Raw genomic sequence first — 20,449 nt, 5'->3', positions numbered from 1 at the left:
AGAGTATTTACTCAGCTGTGAGAAGAGAGCTTCAGTGAACATCCAAGATAATGAAAGTTTGATAATACTCAGTATTCTGGAAATAACCCTGAATCGAGTAGGCTCTTAGTGTCAGGATGCAAGATGATAAAGAACCTTGAGAAAACTTCCTGGGGAGCAGGAAGCAACAAAATCCACATCAACAGAGTTTTCTGACTGGGAAGTAAGGGTCCTGCCTTTGTCAGGAGGGAGAAAGAATATGCTCAGTTCACATCTTTTTTTTTTTTGGTTTCAACCCTTTAGAAAAATTGTGGTTTTATATATATATATATATATATAATATGAAGCTTACCATTTTAAGTGTACAATTTCGTAGCATTAAGTACATTCACAACATGTGTAACCATCACCACTGTCTGTTTCCAAAATTTTTCGGCACCTGAAACAGAGACTCTGTAACCATTAAACAGTAACTCTCCATTCCCTCTCCCCTCAGTCCCTGGTAAGTTCTGTTCTACTTTCTGTTGCTATGAATTTGCCTGTTCTAGATACCTTCTATAAGTGGACTCATACAATATTTGTTCTTTTGTGTCTGGCTACAGTTCACTTTTGCATTCTCAGTGCCTAGTTAATGCCAGGCCCAAAAAGGTACTGGATAAATATAAACGGAATAAATGAAAGTCTTAGTTGGAGGATGGGGGTAGCAAGCAACTTTGAGATTTCACACATTGATTTTTTTTCTTAGTAATTATAATGACATGGCCTTGTATTTGAATAGTGCTGGATGTTTCTTCAAAGAGCTAAAGCTCTTTTATCTCATTTGATGCTTGATTATTTTGGGAAAAAATGCCACTCTTTTAAGATTAGATGTAAGTAAAATGTGTATCTACCATCATGTTAATATTTTGTTTTTTTTGTTAGCTTAATTGTACTAGAAACATTTTAATTTGCTACTCTTGGGAATAACTCCATGTGATAGGCTGCTCTAGGGGTGTGAATGAAATCTTGCTTCATAATCATTTATCAGTAAGGTTCAGGCCCACCTCTCCTGGGAAGGAAATTGAAGCTCTAAGATATTAAGTGCATCCTTTCAACACCCCACAGGAAATTAGCAGCAGAGGCAGAATTAGAATTCACAGCCTTCAGGTCCCCAAGGCTCCACTGCACCGAGCTGCCCACAAAATACAACTTTCCTTTCCCAGTGATCTCTAATGGTGCCTACAAAGCATGAAGCAAAAGTAACCATTCTTCCATGAATTCTCCCACTGGCACAAACAGTGCAAATTGTTTTCTTTTGGGGTCAAAGCTTTGCCACATGCCATTTCGGACTCTGTGGAAGGCTGAAATACATCATTTGAGAGGTTATACGCTTTATCTCACCCATTACTGACCAGTCCTGACTTCTCCCTGGGAGATCAGCTCCCTCTCTTGCCTGACCTAACCTGCAGGGTCCTGGTTCTCCCGTTAAGCACCAGGTGCCTTCAGGAGATCGGAGGGACATTTTGCTCCATTTATAGATTCAGTTGAAAGGAAAGGTTAAGCAATTAAACAAATGCCCTCTTCATTGCCAACTTTATTTGTCCCTTTTCTATGATCCCATTTTTTTTTTTCTTTTTGTGCTGCCTGTGGTTTGACAGAGCCTGATTGCACTTCCCCTCTGATATTGTCTCATAAAACTCTCTGTCAGTAATATAAGTGCTGGGCCAGCTTTCCAGATTATGTGTTTTTTTTTCCCTCTCAAAGAACACTGGTAGAGAAAGCATTTAAGCTTGACACTGTGACTTTCCTGAGCTAAGTTCCGTCCTTTTATCACAGAAAGGCTTTCAAGTATGCACTACAGTGCACTTACTTTTTTCTCAATATAACTTCCTACCCACCTTCCTCATCTGCATGCCAAAGGAAGAAAATAGACTTGTCTGCTTGGAATAATCAAATGAGACTGTGATAGGAAAAATAGATCAGGGAATAGTAAGTAGCTAATTTACTGTGACAATACATTCATTCCAACTCAGAGTTTTTCAATCGACAGGCTTGAGAAAAACAAGTTTTAACAGCCATGGTTATATTTCAGTGACAAGATTTGGGCCTTAGTAGGGACACTGATTTGGAGTTGGAGCGGAGAAACAGGGGGAAGGTTGGAGGTGTGAATGAAGCGGTGTTAGCCAGGGCAGGGTGATGCTTCTTTGAACATACAAATGTAAATCTTTAGTATATCTTATTAGAATTTAGGTGATAGTTTAGGGATATCATGTTGATGGCCTGGTCCCTCTTGTCTTCCTTTGGGTCCTAAGAGGCACTTCTGCTGTATCTCCTGGGACTCACACAACAGGATCCTGCATCAACTACACTCCTCACAAAACCCTGACAATTCTAATTTAGAATTGTGTCTTTAGTCCAGCCTCTTTTTATCTTCAATGCTACTATTTTAACTGGACTATCACTGGGTCTTTTTGAACATCAGTGGTTCCCAAATCAGGCTCATCTTCAGAATTAGCTGGAGAGTAACACACACACACACACACACACACACACACACACATTACACCACACACGTATACACAAACATATATAGATCCCTCAAGTCCACCCTTGTTGATTTTGACTCATTTGGGTGGGGCTTAAGAATGCATATTTAAAAATATTCCTCCAGATCTTTCTAATGGTTAACCATATTTGAAAATGTCTTTCTTAGACCATTTCAACCATTTGTTCATTGGACGTCCTGCCAGTAATGTGTCTTTAGCCCAGTTTATCATCTTCCAGGGTTATTATCCTAAAATGTTCGTGCTGCCATATTTTGGCCTCTGTACATCGGTCACAGATTAAATCTCGGAGACAGAGTTTTGGGTGAAGTAGAAAGGAATAGCTTTATTGCTTTTCCAGGCAAAGGGGGCCACAGTGGGCTAATGCCCTCAAGACTGTGTCCTGCCCTGGACGGGGTAGTGAGGAGTCTTAGAGTGTTCAAGGAGCAGGGCGTGATCAGCTCGTGGACATTCTTCTGATTGGTTGGCGGTGAGGTCATCGGGAGTCATCATCATTAAACTTCTGATCCAGCCAGTCTGGGGTCTGCGTGCTTGTGGGCAGCACACAGTTAACTTCTTCCACCTGGTGGGGCTTCAGTATCTGCAAAACAGCTCAAAGGACATGGCTCAGAAGATTATCTACAGTCTTTGAGAAAGAACTTAAGGTCCTTGACTTTGCTTAATGGTTAAAGTATTATTATATTGTCTTGCTTAACTGTTTTCCTTTCTTTGTTTTCTCACTTCTCTAATTAAATTTATTCTTCGACTAAAGTTTTTCTACAGACAAAAGCCAGGCGGAGGACACAGTTGGGGGTCTATTCTGGGAAGGCCTCATAGGGTCCTGCTCAGTTACAATCAAATCACAATCCTCCATACAGCTGTTTAAAAACGTGTTTCCCCCCTCTCTTGTTCCAAGGATAAAATTCAGACTTCTTGGATTAGTATGCTGGGATCTCTCCAATGCCATTCCTGCTCATTTTCCCAGCTTCCTCTCCTATTATTCTCATTATGAACTTCTCCACACTGAACTTCGCACTGGCCCCGGGACTTCTGCATGTTTGAATCCAAATCCCTCACAAATTCCTTTGCTTGGAATGTTCTGCCTTCTCCTTCTTCACCTTGAGGCAAGATTTCCCCCAAAGGGCACCTCCTGCATAAAGCCTTCCTTGACTGGAAGGCCAGACACCATTAGTTGCTCTGTGATTCTGAAGAACCTTATTCATCATGCCACTAAAACGGTATTCAACAAATTGTGTGGTAATTAGTCTTTTCTAGATTGCAGGCTACTTGATGTCAAGGACTATTTTATACAGCCTGTTGTTTCCAAAACTAGCATAGTGTCTAGAAATTAATAGTTGAGAATTGGGTATGGAATGAGTGAATGAAATAACACTTCTTTTATAGTGTGATAGTTTAGAGCCTGGACTCTGGTCCCAGATTAACTGGGTTTGGTTCTTGACTCTGTCACTTTTTGCCAAATCATTTCTCTTTCTGTGCCTCAATTTCCTAACCTAGCACAGTGTTAGCTATTATTATTATTATTATTACTGTCATTATTATTATTTTTAAATGATGGAGGAGGATTAACGGGATATTCTCAGAGGGTTTTTGTGGAAACAATAGGATACAAGGTCTCCTTTGTGACCTTGGGCAAGTCACATGACTGCTACATAAAATGGTGATTTAAAACCCTGTTTTCATCACAGGTATGTAATACGAATCAGAAATAACAATATTTACCACTTATTGAGTACTTATTTTGTGCCAGGGACTTTTTTATTTTTTTAATTAATTTATTTTTTTACATCTTTATTGGAGTATAATTGCTTAACAATGGTGTGTTAGTTTCTGCTTTATAACAAAATTAATCAGTTATACATATGTTCCCATATCCCCTCCCTCTTGCGTCTCCCTCCCACCCTCCCTACCCCAACCCTCCAGGTGGTCACAAAGCACCGACCTGATCTCCCTGTGCTATGTGGCTGCTTCCCACTAGCTATCTACCTTACGTTTGGGGGTGTATATATGTCCATGCCTCTCTTTCGCTTTGTCACAGCTTACCCTTCGCCCTCCCCATATCCTCAAGTCCATTCTCTAGTAGGTCTGTGTCTTTATTCCTGTCTTACCCCTATGTTCTTCATGACATTTTTTTGTCTTAAATTCCATATATATGTGTCAGCATACAGTATTTGTATGTCTCTTTCTGACTTACTTCACTCTGTATGACAGACTCTAGGTCCATCCACCTCATTACAAATAGCTCAATTTCGTTTCTTTTTATGGCTGAGTAATATTCCATTGTATATATGTACCACATCTTCTTTACCCATTCATCCGATGATGGACACTTAGGTTGTTTCCATCTCTGGGCTATTGTAAATAGGGCTGCTATGAACATTTTGGTACATGACTCTTTTTGAATTATGGTTTTCTCAGGGTATATATCTAGTAGTGGGATTGCTGGGTCATATGGTAGTTCTATTTTTAGTTTTTTAAGGAACCTCCATACTGTTCTCCATAGTGGCTGTAACAATTCATATTCCCACCAGCAGTGCAAGAGTTTTCCCTTCTCTCCACACCCTCTCCAGCATTTATTGTTTCTAGATTTTTTGATGATGGCCATTCTGACTGGTGTGAGATGATATCTCATTGTAGTTTTGATTTGCATTTCTCTAATTATTAAAGATGTTGAGCATCCTTTCATGTGTTTGTTGGCAGTCTCTATATCTTCTGTGGAGAAATGTCTATTTAGGTCTTCTGCCCATTTTTGGATTGGGTTGTTTGTTTGTTATTGAGATGCATGAGCTGTTTATAAATTTTAGAGATTAATCCTTTGTCAGTTGCCTCATTTGAAAATATTTTCTCCCATTCTAAGGGTTGTCTCTTGGTATTGTTTATGGTTTCCTTTGTTGTGTAAAAGCTTTGAAGTTTCATTAGGTCCCATGTGTTTACTTTTGTCTTTAATTCCATTTCTCTAGGAGGGGGGTCAAAAAGGATCTTGCTGTGATTTATGTCATAGAGTGTTCTGCCTATGTTTTCCTCTAAGAGTTTTATACTATCTGTCCTTACATTTAGGTCTTTAATCCATTTTGAGCTTATTTTTGTGTACGGTGTTAGGGAGTGATCTAATCTCATACTTTTACATATCCCTGTCCAGTTTTCCCAGCACCACTTATTGAAGAGACTGTCCTTTCTCCACTGTATATTCCTGCCTCCTTTATCAAAGATAAGGTGACCATGTGTGCCTGGGTTTATCTCTGGGCTTTCTATCCTGTTCCATTGATCTATCTTTCTGTTTTAGTGCCAGTACCATACTGTCTTGATTACTGTAGCTTTGTAGTATAGTCTGAAGTCAGGGAGCCTGACTCCTCCAGGTCCATTTTTCGTTCTCAAGATTGCTTTGGCTATTCGGGGTCTTTTGTGTTTCCATACAAATCATGAAATTTTTTGTTCTAGTTCTGTGAAAAATGCCAGTGGTAGTTTGATAGGGATTGCATTGAATCTGTAGATTGCTTTGGGTAGTACAGTCATTTTCACAATGTTGATTCTTCCAATCCAAGAACATGGTATATCTCTCCATCTATTTGTATCATCTTTAATTTCTTTCATCAGTGTCTTATAATTTTCTGAATGCAGGTCTTCTGTCTCCTTAGGCAGGTTTATTCCTAGATATTTTATTCTTTTTGTTGCAATGGTAAATGGGAGTGTTTTCTTGATTTCACTTTCAGATTTTTCATCATTAGTATATAGGGATGCCAAAGATTTCTGTGCATTAACTTTGTATCCTGCTACTTTACCAAATTCATTGATTAGCTCTAGTAGTTTTCTGGTAGCATCTTTAGGATTCTCTATGTATAGTATCATGTCATCTGCAAACAGGGACCGCTTTAATTCTTCTTTTCTGATTTGGATTCCTTTTATTTCCTTTTCTTCTCTGATTGCTGTGGCTAAAACTTCCAAAACTATGTTGAATAAATAAGAGTGGTGAGAGTGGGCAACCTTGTCTTGTTCCTGATCTTAGTGGAAATGGTTTCAATTTTTCACCATTGAGGATGATGTTGGCTGTGGGTTTGTCATATATGGCCCTTATTATGTTGAGGAAAGTTCCCTCTATGCCTACTTTCTGCAGGGTTTTTATCATAAATTGGTGTTGAATTTTGTCGAAAGCTTTCTCTGCATCTATTGAGATGATCATGTTTTTTTCCTTCAATTTGTTAATATGGTGTATCATGTTGATTGATTTGCGTATATTGAAGAATCCTTGCATTCCTGGAATAAACCCCACTTGATCATGGTGTATGATCCTTTTAATATGCTGTTGGATTCTGTTTGCTAGTATTTTGTTGAGGATTTTTGCATCTATGTTCATCAGTGATATTGGCCTGTAGTTTTCTTTCTTTGTGATATCCTTGTCTGGTTTTGGTATCAAGGTGATGGTGGCCTCGTAGAATGAGTTTGGGAGTGTCACTCCCTCTGCTATATTTTGGAAGAGTTGAGAAGGAAAGGTGTTAGCTCTTCTCTAAATGTTTGATAGAATTCGCCTGTGAAGCCATCTGGTCCTGGGCTTTTGTTTGTTGGAAGATTTTTTAACACAGTTTCAATTTCAGTGCTTGTGATTGGTCTGTTCATATTTTCTATTTCTTCCTGATTCAGTCTTGGCAGGTTGTGCATTTCTAAGAATTTGTCCATTTCTTCCAGGTTGTCCATTTTATTGGCATAGTTGCTTGTAGTAATCTCTCATGATCTTTTGTATTTCTGTAGTGTCAGTTGTTACTTCTCCTTTTTCATTTCTAATTCTATTGATTTGAGTCTTCTCCCTTTTTTTCTTGATGAGTCTGGCTAATGGTTTATCAATTTTGTTGATCTTCTCAAAGAACCAGCTTTTAGTTTTATTGATCTTTGCTATCGTTTCCTTCATTTCTTTTTCATTTATTTCTGATCTGGTTTTTATGATTTCTTTCCTTCTGCTATCTTTGGGGTGTTTTTGTTCTTCTTTCTCTAATTGCTTTAGGTGCAAGGTTAGGTTGTTTATTCGAGATGTTTCCTGTTTCTTAAGGTGGTATTGTATTGCTATAAACTTCCCTCTTGGAACTGCTTTTGCTGCATCCCATAGGTTTTGGGTTGTCGTGTCTCCATTGTCATTTGTTTCTAGTTATTTTTTAATTTCCTCTTTGATTTCTTCAGTGATCACTTCGTTATTAAGTAGTGTATTGTGTAGCCTCCATGTGTTTGTATTTTTTACAGATCTTTTCCTGTAATTGATATCTAGTCTCATAGCATTGTGGTCGGAAAAGATACTTGGTACAATTTCAATTTTCTTAAATTTACCAAGGCTTGATTTGTGACCCAAGATATGATCTATCCTGGAGAATGTTCCATGAGCACTTGAGAACAATGTGTATTCTGTTGTTTTTGGATGGAATGTCCTATAAATATCAATTAAGTCCATCTTGTTTAATATATCATTTAAAGCTTGTGTTTCCTTATTTATTTTCATTTTGGATGATCTGTCCATTAATGAAAGTAGGGTGTTAAAGTCCCGTACTATGATTATTTTACTGTCGTTTTCCCCTTTTATGGCTGTTAGTATTTGCCTTATGCATTGAGGTGCCCCTATGTTCGGTGCATAAATATTTACAATTGTTATATCTTCTTCTTGGATCGATCCCTTTATCATTATGTAGTGTCCTTCTTTGTCTCTTCTAGTGGTCTTTATTTTAAAGTCTATTTTGTCTGATATGAGAATTGCTACTCCAGCTTTCTTTTGGTTTCCATTTGCATGGAATATCTTTTTCCATCCCCTTACTTTCAATCTGCATGTGTCTCTAGGTCTGAAGTGGGTCTCTTATAGACAGCATATATATGGGTCTTGTTTTTGTATCCATTCAGCCACTCTGTGTCTTTTGGTGGGAGCATTTAGTCCATTTACATTTAAGGTAATTATCAATATGTATGTTCCTATTCCCATTTTCTTAATTCTTTTGGGTTCATTATTGTAGGTATATTCCTTCTGTTTTGTTTCTTGCCTAGAGAAGTTCCTTTAGCATTTGTTGTAAAGCTGGTTTGGTGGTGCTGAACTCTCTCAGCTTTTGCTTGTCTGTAAAGGTTTTAATTTCTCCATCAAATCTGAATGAGATCCTTGCTGGGTAGAGTAATATTGGTTGCAGGTTTCTCTCCTTCATCACTTTAAATATGTCCTGCCAGTCCCTTCTGGCTTGCAGAGTTTCTGCTGAAAGATCAGCTGTTAACCTGATGGGGATTCCCTTGTGTGTTATTTGTTGTTTTTCCCTTGCTGCTTTTAATATGTTTTCTTTGTATTTAATTTTTGACAGTTTGATTAATATGTGTCTTGGCATATTTCTCCTTGGATATATCCTGTATGGGACTCTCTGTGCCTCCTGGACTTGACTATTTCCTTTCCCATATTAGGGAAATTTTCAACTATAATCTCTTCAAATATTTTCTCAGTCCCTCTCTTTTTGTCTTCTTCTTTTGGAACTCCTATAATTCGAATGTTGGTGCATTTAATCTTGTCCCAGAGGTCTCTGAGACTGTCCTCAGCTCTTTTCATTCTTTTTTCTTTCTTGTGCTCTGCAGTAGTTATTTCCACTATTTTATCTTCCACCTCACTTATCCGTTCTTCTGCCTCAGTTATTCTGCTATTGATCCCATCTAGAGTATTTTTCATTTCATTTATTTTGTTTTTAATCATTGCTTGATTCATCTTTAGTTCTTCTAGGTCCTTGTTAACTGTTTCTTGCATTTTGTCTATTCTATTTCCAAGATTTTGGATCATCTTTACTATCATTATTCTGAATTCTTTTTCATGTAGACTGCCTATTTCCTCTTCATTTGTTAGGTCTGGTGGGTTTTTATCTTGCTCCTTCTCCTGCTGTGTGTTTTTCTGTCTTCTCATTTTGCTTATCTTACTGTGTTTGGGGTCTCCTTTTTGCAGGCTTCAGGTTTGTAGTTCCCGTTTTTTTTGGTGTCTGTCCCCAGTGGCTAAGGTTGGTTCAGTGGGTTGTGTAGGCTTCCTGGTGGAGGGGACTCGTGCCTGTGTTCTGGTGGATGAGGCTGGATCTTGTCTTTCTGGTGGGCAGGTCCACGTCTGGTGGTGTGTGTTGGGGTGTCTGTGGACATTTTATGATTTTAGGCAGCCTCTCTTCTAATGGGTGGTGTTGTGTTCCTGTCTTGCTAGTTGTTTGGCATAGGGTGTCCAGCACTGTAGCTTGCTGGTCGTTGAGTAAAGCTGGGTGCTGGTGTTGAGATGGAGATCTCTGGAAGATTTTCGCCATTTGATATTATGTGGAGCTGGGAGGTCTCTTGTGGACCCGTGTCCTGAAGTTGGCTCTCCCACCTCAGAGGCACAGCACTGACTCCTGGCTCCTCAATTTGGGATGATTCGTTGTCTATTCATGTATTCCACAGATGCAGGGTTCATCAAGTTGATTGTGGAGCTTTAATCCACTGCTTTTGAGGCTGCTGGGAGAGGTTTCCCTTTCTCTTCTTTGTTCTCACAGCTCCCGGGTCTCAGCTTTGGATTTGGCCCCGCCTCTCCGTGTAGGTCGCTGGAGGGCATCTGTTCTTCGCTCAGACAGGACAGGGTTAAAGGAGCAGCCGCTTCGGGGATTCTGGCTCACTCAGGCCGGGGTGGGGGGGAGGGAGGGGCACGGAGTGCGGGGCGAGCCTGCAGCTGCAGAGGCCGGTGTGATGTTGCACCATCCCTAGGCACGCCGTGCGTTTTCCCAGGGAAGCCGTCCCTGGATCCCGGGACGCCGGCAGTAACGGGCTGCACAGGCTCCCTGGAAGGGGGGCTTGGACAGTGACCTGCACTCACACACAGGCCTCGTGGCGGCGGCAGCAGCCCCAGCGTCCGACGCCCGTCTCTGGTGTCTGTGCTTTTAGCCGTGGCTCGCGCCCGTCTCTGGAGCTCCTTTAAGCAGCGCTCTTAATCCCCTCTCCTCGCGCACCAGGAAACAAAGAGGGAAGAAAAAGTCTCTTGCCTCTTCGGCAGCTCCAGAGTTTTCCCGGACTCCCTCCCGGCTAGCTGTGGCGCATTAGCCCCTTCAGGCTGTGTTCACGCCGCCCGCCCCAGTCCTCTCCCTGCGCTCCAACTGAAGCCCGAGGCTCAGCTCCCAGCACCGCCCACCCCGGCGGGTGAACAGACAAGCTTCTCAGGCTGGTGAGTGCCCCTTGGCACCGATCCTCTGTGCAGGAATCTCTCCGCTTTGCCCTACCCAGGTACGTGGGGAGTTTCTTTCCTTTTGGGAAGTCTGAGTTCTTCTGCCAGCATTCAGTAGGTGTTCTGTAGGAGTTGTTCCACATGTAGCTGTATTTCTCGTGTATCTATGGGGAGGAAGGTGATCTCCATGTCTTACTCTTCCGCCATCTTCCCCGGAAGCCCTATTACAAGACATCCCAGGGACTTTTTTAAGCACTTATACCTATTACCTCATTTAATTCTTATAACACCCATCTGAGGCAGATATCCTTATATCTCCCTTTTACTGACCAGGAAATTGAATCACGTGCCCACAGTCACAAATCTAGCATGCCACAGGGCCAGGACTTGGACCCAGGCCTGTCTAGCTCCAAAACTGCACATAGAACTATTGTGCTTATGGACAATAAGCACACACATCCCAAATAAGATAACAGTGCGCATGAGAGTGTACTGATCACATGGTGTGAAATAACTGGTCATACTACTTTTGCTTAATGCTTGGCTTGAATGTCATACTTGGAGACAGGGAGAGCTTTCATTTGGACGTGCCTTTGGGAGAGGAAGGAGAAGATGAGAGTATTGCAGGGAAGCATCGGAGGGTGGGGTCCACAGTGGGACAGCAGAAGTGGTAGGGAAATGGAAATATGTGGGAAGGAGCTATATCTTGTGTACCACATTTTTTTGGGGGGTGGCTAGCACTGACCTTTGCTTAGAAGGTAGCTAGGAAGCAGAAGCTTTCATTCAAGATGAATTATCTTTAGTGCATAAGGCAGAGGAGCACCTCTTGGCTCTGTCTTCCTATTGATCTGTCTTGGAGAGTCTGAAATAAAGAGTAAGTGGAAGAGGCAAGAGCTGGCCTCAGTGACTTAGAACATGGGCCTCTCAATGATGAGACATTGCCTCTCTGGGCTTGGGAAAGAAGCTGTCTCTGTGGATCTGGGAGTAAACTTCCTCCAGTTCAATTTCTAGACAGATGCTGACAGAGAGGACTTGGGGGGACAAATGATATCTATGCTTTAAATTCTAGGGACTGTGCAGGAGCCACTGGTGGCCAGTACTCAGGCTGGGTCTGCATGACACCAAAACCAACCATCAGTTCAGCGTATCCCTTGTGCTGGGCAACTGGCGATTGACTAAGGTGCAACCTCTCACAATGTGACTTTGATGCTCTGTAGTAGAACACAAAAATGAAAGTGAGATGATCTCTCAAAGTATCTAATGGAGGAAAGAAAAAAGTATGGTGTATAGGGAGCATCCCAGACTGGAAGTCTGGAGACAGGGTGTGTGTTCAGGCTCTGATGGGTTGTGTGGCCCTGGGCAGAGGGAACCTCTCTCTCCTTGGATCTCAACCGGCAAGTGAGATGCCTTGTAGGCATCACATTTTATAGTTATGTTTAAAGATATTTAGGTCAGATGGTTTGTTAGTGTTTTTTTTTTTCTTTGAAAGAAGTGTCAGGATGTATTGAGGGTTTTTTTCCCCCGAATTTCTCATTATTTATGTATTGTTACAGAGGCCCTGAAGGTATTTTTAAAAAATTTTTAATTTTGTTTTAGAGCAGTTTTAGGTTCACAGCAAAATGAAGAGGAAGGTACAGAGATTTTCCATATACCACCGCCCCACTACTGCCAAACATGTGCAACCTCCCCCATTATTAACATCCCTCACTGAGTGGTACTTTTGTTACAATTGGTGAACCTACAATTGACACGTCATCATCACCCAGAGTCCATAGTTCACATTAGGGTTCATTCTAGCTGTTGTATATTCCATGAGTCTGGACAAATGTATCCATCATTATGGTATCATACAGAGTGTTTTCACTGGCCTAAAAATTCTCTGCTCCACCTGTTCATTCCTTCCCCCAACCCCCTCCAACCACTGATCTTTTTACTGTCTCCATAGTTTTGCCTTTTCCAGAATGTCATATAATTGGAATCATACAGTAAGTATCCTTTTCAGACTGGCTTCCTGAAAGTGTTTTTAAAGAACGCCCTATTACGGATGCAAACAGCATCTGAGCTCCCCCTGCTTTCCACGGGGGCACAGAAAAGGAGAGACTTTCATTTTAGTTATTCACGGTGTCCACCCCCAGCGGTGTTCTCTGCTGCTGTGAATTCCTTGTGTGTTCCTCCAGGCTGCTGTCTCCCACTCTTCACCCTTTAAAATCTCCCACCTCTCTCTTTTGAGGCGAGTCTTTATGTGTTCTCTGTATCTTACGCCTACCTCTGCTTTAGGGAACCTAGTTTATTGGTTTTCCCCTTTCTCTTCTCAGTTTTTGACCCGCCTTCATCTGTTCCTTCCTGTAAGTGTTTCAAAATGTTCTTATTTTTTAAAAATGGGAGTGTAAGTAAAAGATACTTGCCTTGCAGTTAACTTCTGCCCTCGGTTTTGGCATAGATATCACTGCTTTCAGAAAGTGTCCTCTGATCCCACACACCAAGCTAGTGCTTCTCCTACATGCTTCTTTATTATCCGGCATTTCCCTACTCATAGAAGGAATCTCAAAGTAGTGTAATTTTGTCTGCCTTCTCCACTAGGCTGTGAGCTCCATGAGCACAGGGATTTTATCTTTTTAGTTATTCTTTGTTGTATTTTCAGCCCCCAGAAGAAATCCTGACACATAGAAGAATTTATGAATTAACAAATGGATCAAGTGAAGAGGAAGAGATACAGACTTTTTCTCTAATAATGCTCACATGTTTTACCCTGTGGTACTCTCCTATCCTACTCCCGCCTCCACCCCAAAGGAATTATATTTGCATGTTCAATCTGATTGCTTTGACTGGGAAAATATAATGGTGAGTGCTTTAATTTAAGTGACATCAGGTGGGAGAGGAAGGTACTGCTAACTTTTTTTTTTGAAAGGGAAATATCCATTGTAGGTTGCAAACATCTTTTTATAAAAATCAGTCATTTAAAAAGGATAAAAATTCAAAGAGATGAGATTTAGATTCAATAACTGTCCACAAGTCTGGTGCCTTATCTAAAACTATCGAAGTAGAAATCAGACCAATTTCACATGTGATTTTGTTAGAATTTTTTCTGGTATTTTCTACTTCTGGTTCAGTGAGAATTTTGACAGTGATTGTTTACCTGGAGACATCTTATGCTTCTCAGTAGAACTATGTAAATAAATACTATATGGAAAGTAAAGGATTTTCAGTGTGAAAATCATATAAGAGATTTTATTTATGGTTTTAAACTTCTAGTGGCCCATTATTTTGTACTTGTCCTCTGATAAAGGATATTGATGAGAGAGAAAGTAAATTCTCATGATGGCAATGTTAACAAGGACATAAGTAATGGAGTTAACTTTCATCGAAAATTTGCAGTATGCCAGGCATTGTTCAAAGTTTTCTACATACATTAGCTCATTTAATCATACAACATTTTGAGGTAGGTACTATTATTATATCAATTTTACAGATGAGGAATTGAGGCAGAAGTGAGGTGGGATGACTTCTCATACAGGCACTAAGTGGTATAGTCCAGGTCCAGAGTCTCGCTTATAACCACTACACCACTACATTCTACCTACTTCAGTACAGACGGGGGCTGAAAACAGATTACAAATTTAATATGTAAAGTGCCTCTATCCCTCATGTAGATTTTAGTAAAATAGTAAATTTCAGCGATAAAAGGCATGTAAGATGTGTACATTAAGATTCTGTTTTTCCAGACAGGATACATTTTGAGTATTTGAGGTATTGCTGTATTTTAGACACCTGAGCATCATCTTTGGGTAGTGTATTTTTTTAACATTTTATTTTGAAATAGTTGTAGATCCACAGGAAGTTGCACAGAAATGTACAAGGAGGTCCTGTGCACCCTTCACCGAGCATCCTCCAATGTTAATGTCTTACATCAGACATTATAGTACAATATTAAAATTAGAAAATTGACACTGTACAATTCCGTTGTCACCAGTTACACATGTGTTCATTGTGTGTATATGTGTATGTGTGTAACTCTATGCAGTAACCACCACCATAATTAGCTACTTTACCATCTGTCCCTTTATAGCCAAACCCCCATCCCTAATACCAGGCAGTCTCTAATCTGCTCTTCACTTTATAACTATATTATTTCACAGATGTCATAAGAATGGAATTATATACTATGTAACGTTTGGCTTTTCCCCTTCAGCATAAGTCCTTGGAGATGCATCCAAGTCGTTGCGTCTATCAACAGTCTGTTTCTTTTTCCTGTGGAGCAGTATATTCCACAGTATGTATTGAAGGATATTCGGTCGTTTCCAGTTTTTGGCTATTATGAATAAGGCTACTATGAATGTTTGTGTACAGGATTTTGCGTAAATATAAATTTTCTTTTATTTGGAATAAATACGGAAGAATGCAATTACTGGTTTATACAGTAATTTCATGGTTAGTTTTTTTGAGAAATTGTCAGCCTGCCTTCCAGAATGACTGAACCATTGTACATTCCCACCAGTGATGTATGAGTGATCCAGTTTCTCTGCATCCTTGCCAGCACTTTTTTTTTTTTTTTTGCGATACATGGGCCTCTCACTGTTGTGGCCTCTCCCGTTGCGGAGCACAGGCTCCGGATGCGCAGGCTCAGTGGCCATGGCTCACGGGCCTAGCCGCTCCACGGCATGTGGCATCTTCCCAGACCGGGGCACGAACCTGTGTCCCCTGCATCGGCAGGCGGACCCTCAACCACTGCACCACCAGGGAAGCCCTGTTATTGTGGTTTTAATTTGCATCTTCCTGATTGAAAACTATGTTAAACATCTTTTCATGTGCTTATTTGTCATCTCATATCCTCTTCAATGAAATGTAGCTTTGTGTCTTTTGCCCATCTTTTAATTGGATTGTTTGAATTTTTTACTGTTCAATTTTGTTAGCTCTTTATTTTAGATTCTAGGCCTTTGATAGATATGTGGTTTGCAAACATTTTCTCCCAGTTTGTAGCTTGGCTCTTCATTCTCCCACATAGGCTTTAACAAAGCAGAAGTTTTACATTTTCATGAGATCAAATTCACCATTTTTTCCCTTTTATGGGATGATTTTGGTGTCAAGTCTAACAACTCTTTGCTTAGTCTTAGGTCCTGAAGGTTTTCTATGATTTTATAGTAGTTTTATGTTTTACATTTTAGTCTATGATCTACCTGAGTTAATCATTGTAGAAGGTGTGAGGTTTAGGTCAAGTTTCCTTATTTTATTTTTTTGCCTATGGATATTCAACTGGTCCAGCACCATTTTGTTGAAAAGATTATTTCTCCTCTATTGAATTAATTTTGCTCCTTTGTGAAAAAATAATTGGGCATATTTGTGTGGGTCTATTTCTGGGTTCATAGTTCTGTTCCTCTGTTCCATTGTCTATCCCTCTACCAATGCTATATAGTCTTGATTATTGTAGCTATATAGTAAGTCTTAATATTGGGAAAAATGATTCCTCCTACTTTATTCTTTTTAAAAATTGTTTTGGATATTCTGGGACCTTTCTCTTTCTGTACAAGTTTTAGCATAAGCTTGTTGATGTCCACAAAATTCCTTGCTGAGATTTTTGTAGGAATTGCATTATATCTATAGATTCAATTTAAGGAGAATTGACATCTTTAATAGGTTGTGACTTCCAATCCATGGACACAGTTATTTTTCCATGTATTTTTTAGATCTTTGATTTCTTTCATCAGCAGTTTATGATTTTCATCATACAGATACTGCTTTTGTTAGATTTATACCTAAGTATTGTTTTGTTAGATTGATACCTATTTCATTTTCTTTAGAAAATTTGTAAATGGTTTTGAGTTTCAGATTTCAGTTTCCACTTATTTGTTGTTAGTATACAGAAATGCAGTTGATTTCTGTATGTTGATATTGTGTCCTGTGACCTCACTGAAATCATTTATTAGTTCTAGGAGTTATTCTTGTAGATTCGTTAGGATTTTCTACATAGACTATTATGTCATTTGCAAATAGAGACAGTTTTATTTCTTTTTTTCCAATCTGTATGCCTTTTATTTCTTTTTCTTGCCTTATTGCAGTGACTAGAACATCTAGCACAATTTTAAATACAATTATTTTGAATTGAATATTTTGGTGAGAGTGGACATACTTGCCCTGTCCCCCAGTCTTGAAGAAAAGCATTTAGTCTTTCACCATTAGGTATGATGTTAGCTGTTGGCCTTTTGGAGATGCTCTTTGTGAGCAATGGTCAGATTGTAAGAGTTCATTCCCTGAATCTAGCATGGGTGCAAGACACATAATTCAATCTGTGTGGAATAGAAAAAATTTCTCTCTATTCGGGGTGTGCCTATGTTTTCTTTTAAAATCATCATGAGTGTTGAATTTTGTTAAATATTTTTTCTCTGTCAATAGATATGATCGTGTGATTTTTCCTCTTTAGCCTGTTATATGTTAGGTTTCACTGATTTATTTTTGGATATTGAATCAGCCTGCATACCTGGAATAAATCCCACCTGTTCAGTGTGTATTATTCTCTTGACATATTATTGGATTTACTTTACGTTTGGCTCTCCATATTCTCAGGTTCTGCATCTGCAGATAAAACCAACCATGGGTCAAAAATATTTTTAAAAATTTCCAGGAAGTTCCAAAAAGCAAAACTAGATTTTGCCACTTGGTGGCAACTATTTTCATAGCATTTACATTGTATTAGATATTACAAGTAATGATTTAAAGTGTACTGCAGGATGTGCATAGATTATATGCAAATACTATGTCATTTTATTTAAGGAACTTGAAAGTCCGAGGAGTTTGGTATCTGCAGGGCATCCTGGAATCAATCCCCTGTAAATGCTGAGGGTCAACTGTACTAATAGCTTATTAGGATTTTGGTGTCCGAGTTCATGAGAGATATTGGTCTGTAGTTTTCTTTTTAAGTCATATTGTTGTCTTGTTTTGGTATCAGGGTAATAAGTGGCTTCATAAAATAAGTTGGGAAGTGTTCTCCAATTTTCTGAAAGAGACTGTGTTAAATCGGTGTTATTTCTTTAAATGTTTGATAAAATTCTAAGAGAAACCATTGTAACCTAGAGATTTCTTTTTCAGGAGTTTAAAGATTTTGAATCCAAGTTCTTTTTAGTGATTATAGGACTATTCTTGTTCCCTATTTCATATTGGGTCTTTTTGGTAGTTTGTGGTTTTTGAAGAATTGGTCCATTTCTTTCAAATTGTCAAATTTATGAGAATAAAGTTGTTCATAGTACTTTTTTCTTTCATAAATTTATTTATTTATTTATCTTTGGCTGTGTTGGGTCTTCGTTGCTGCGCATGGGCTTTCTCTAGTTGCAGCGAGTGGGGGTTACTCTTTGTTGTGATGTGGGCTACTCATTGCGGTGGCTTCTCTTGTTGCAGAGCACGGGCTCTAGGTGCACGGGCTTCAGTAGTTGCGGTGTGTGAGCTCAGTAGTTGTGGCTCATGGGCTGTCGAGTGCAGGCTCAGTAGTTGTGGCACATGGGCTTAGTTGCTCCATGGCATGTGGGATCTTCTCGGACCAGGGCTCGAACCCGTGTCCCTTACATTGGCAGGCAGATTCTTAACCACTGCGCCACCAGGGAAGTCCCCATAGTACTTTTAATGACTTTAAAAATACTTTCCATAGTATGCTTTTAATGGCTGCAAGATTGGCTGTGATATTCCCTGTTTCATTTCTATGTTTTTTCTCTCTTCTCATTGAAAAGTCTTGATCCCTGAGCAGCATCTTTGGGTAGTTGGGGCAGTTTTTTTTCCCCCCACATAGACCTTAATTCAAAGTGGACACTTGATTTTTTAAAATTGGTAAAAGGCAGATCCTGGGATTAAAATAAGAGAAAAAGGCTGGGAGTCTTAATTACTGACTCCTCTATCCCACATCCACCTTCCCTTACTGAGTGCAGTTTGAAAACCATTGCCACAGGACATGCATTACATACTGTTTGTACTATAAGATTCAGACCAAGAGAGTACTCAGTATCATTGAAACTATGCTGAACAAGATTAAATTCCCTTTCATGAAACACTGACAGACTTCAGGATAGTGTTATATCCCAGGATGATTACAGTGAACAATTATTACTGTGTTTTATAAAGAGGAGAGAGTATAGAAGATTTGACAAACTCTACTGCCTCTACTCTACAGTTACTATATTACCTAGTTACCATCTGCAGCAGTCTTGCGCTTTGCCACTATAATTGGTTTGTGGCCCCAGTCAATGCCATTGTCTGTGAAAGTTCAAAGCTCTTTTCTGATATCTGCTAATTTCTAGTTTTTGTACTATTTATGGTCTGGACCTTGAATCAAAAAGTTATGCTTTACCCCACCTAAATTTTCTTGTTAAGGAAAAACTGTTCAAAATTTGGAAACAAGGCAAAGAGCGGGCAGCATGTCCTTTTAATGTCCTAGTGGAGTATTTTTTACAGGTCTTCTCAGTAATTTATTTAATCATCTAGGGCAGAGGTTGGCAAACTTTTCCTTAAAGGGTCAGACAGTAAATATTTTAAACTTGCAGTCCATATAATCTCTGTTACAACTACTCAACTCTGCTGTTGTAGCTTGAAAGCAGCCATAGAAAATATTTAAACAAATGAACATGGCTGTGTTCCAAAAGATTTTTATAGGCATACCTTGTTTTATTGTGCTTCACTTTATTATGCTTTGCAGATACTGCATTTTTACAAATTGAAGGTTTGTGGCAATCCTGCGTTGAGCAAGTCTATCAGCACCATTTTCCCAACAACATTTGCTCACTATTCTCACGATATTTCAAATTCTCACAATATTTCAAGCTTTTCTTATTATTATATTTGTTATGGTGGTCTGTCATCAGTGATCTTTTTTCCTTTTTTTTAAGATTTGTTGGGCTTCTCTGGTGGTGCAGTGGTTAAGAATCCTCCTGCCAATGCAGGGGACACGGGTTCGAGCCCTGGTCCGGGAAGATCCCACATGCCATGGAGGAACTAAGCCCATGCATCACAACTACTGAGCCTGTGCTCTAGAGCCCCATGCTCCACAACAAGAGAAGCCACTGCAATGAGAAGCCTGTGCACTGCAACAAAGAGTAGCCCCACTTGCTGCAACTAGAGAAAGCCCGAGTGCAGCAGCAAAGACCCAATGCAGCCAAAAATAAAATAAATTTATTAAAAATATTTATTTATTTATTTTTGGCTGCATTGGGTCTCAGTTGTGGCATGTGGGATCTTTGTTGAGGCATGCAGGATCTTTCGTTGTTGTGTGTGGGCTCTTCGTTGTGGTGTGCGGGCTTCTCTCTAGCTGTGGAGTGCGGGTTTTCTCTTCTCTAGTTGTGGCACGGGCTCCAGAGGGTGTGGGCTCTGTACTTTGCAGCATGCGGGCTCTAGTTGAGGCACACGAGCTCAGTAGCTGTGGCGCGTGAGCTTAGTTGTCCCATGGCATGTGGGATCTTAGTTCCCTGACCAGGGATGGAACCCGTGTCCTTGCATTGGAAGGCGGATTCTTTACCACTGGACCACCAGGGAAGTTCCCTGTCATCAGTGATCTTTGATGCTACTATTGCAAAAAAGATTACGACTTGCTGAAGGCTCACATGATGACTAGAATTTTTTAGCAATAAAGTATCTTTACATTAATATATGTACATAGCTTTTCAGACATAATGCTATTGCACACTTAACAGACCACAGTATAGTGTTAACATAAGTTTTATGTGCACTGGGAAAACAAAAATTCATGAGACTTGTTTTATTGCCATATTCACTTTATTGCAGTGTTCTGGAACCA

The sequence above is a fragment of the Hyperoodon ampullatus genome (assembly GCF_949752795.1).
Source record: "Hyperoodon ampullatus genome assembly, chromosome: 1".
NCBI classification, from domain to species: domain Eukaryota; kingdom Metazoa; phylum Chordata; class Mammalia; order Artiodactyla; family Ziphiidae; genus Hyperoodon; species Hyperoodon ampullatus.
The sequence above is the reverse complement of the archived record's forward strand: the minus strand, read 5'-3'. Positions refer to the sequence as shown.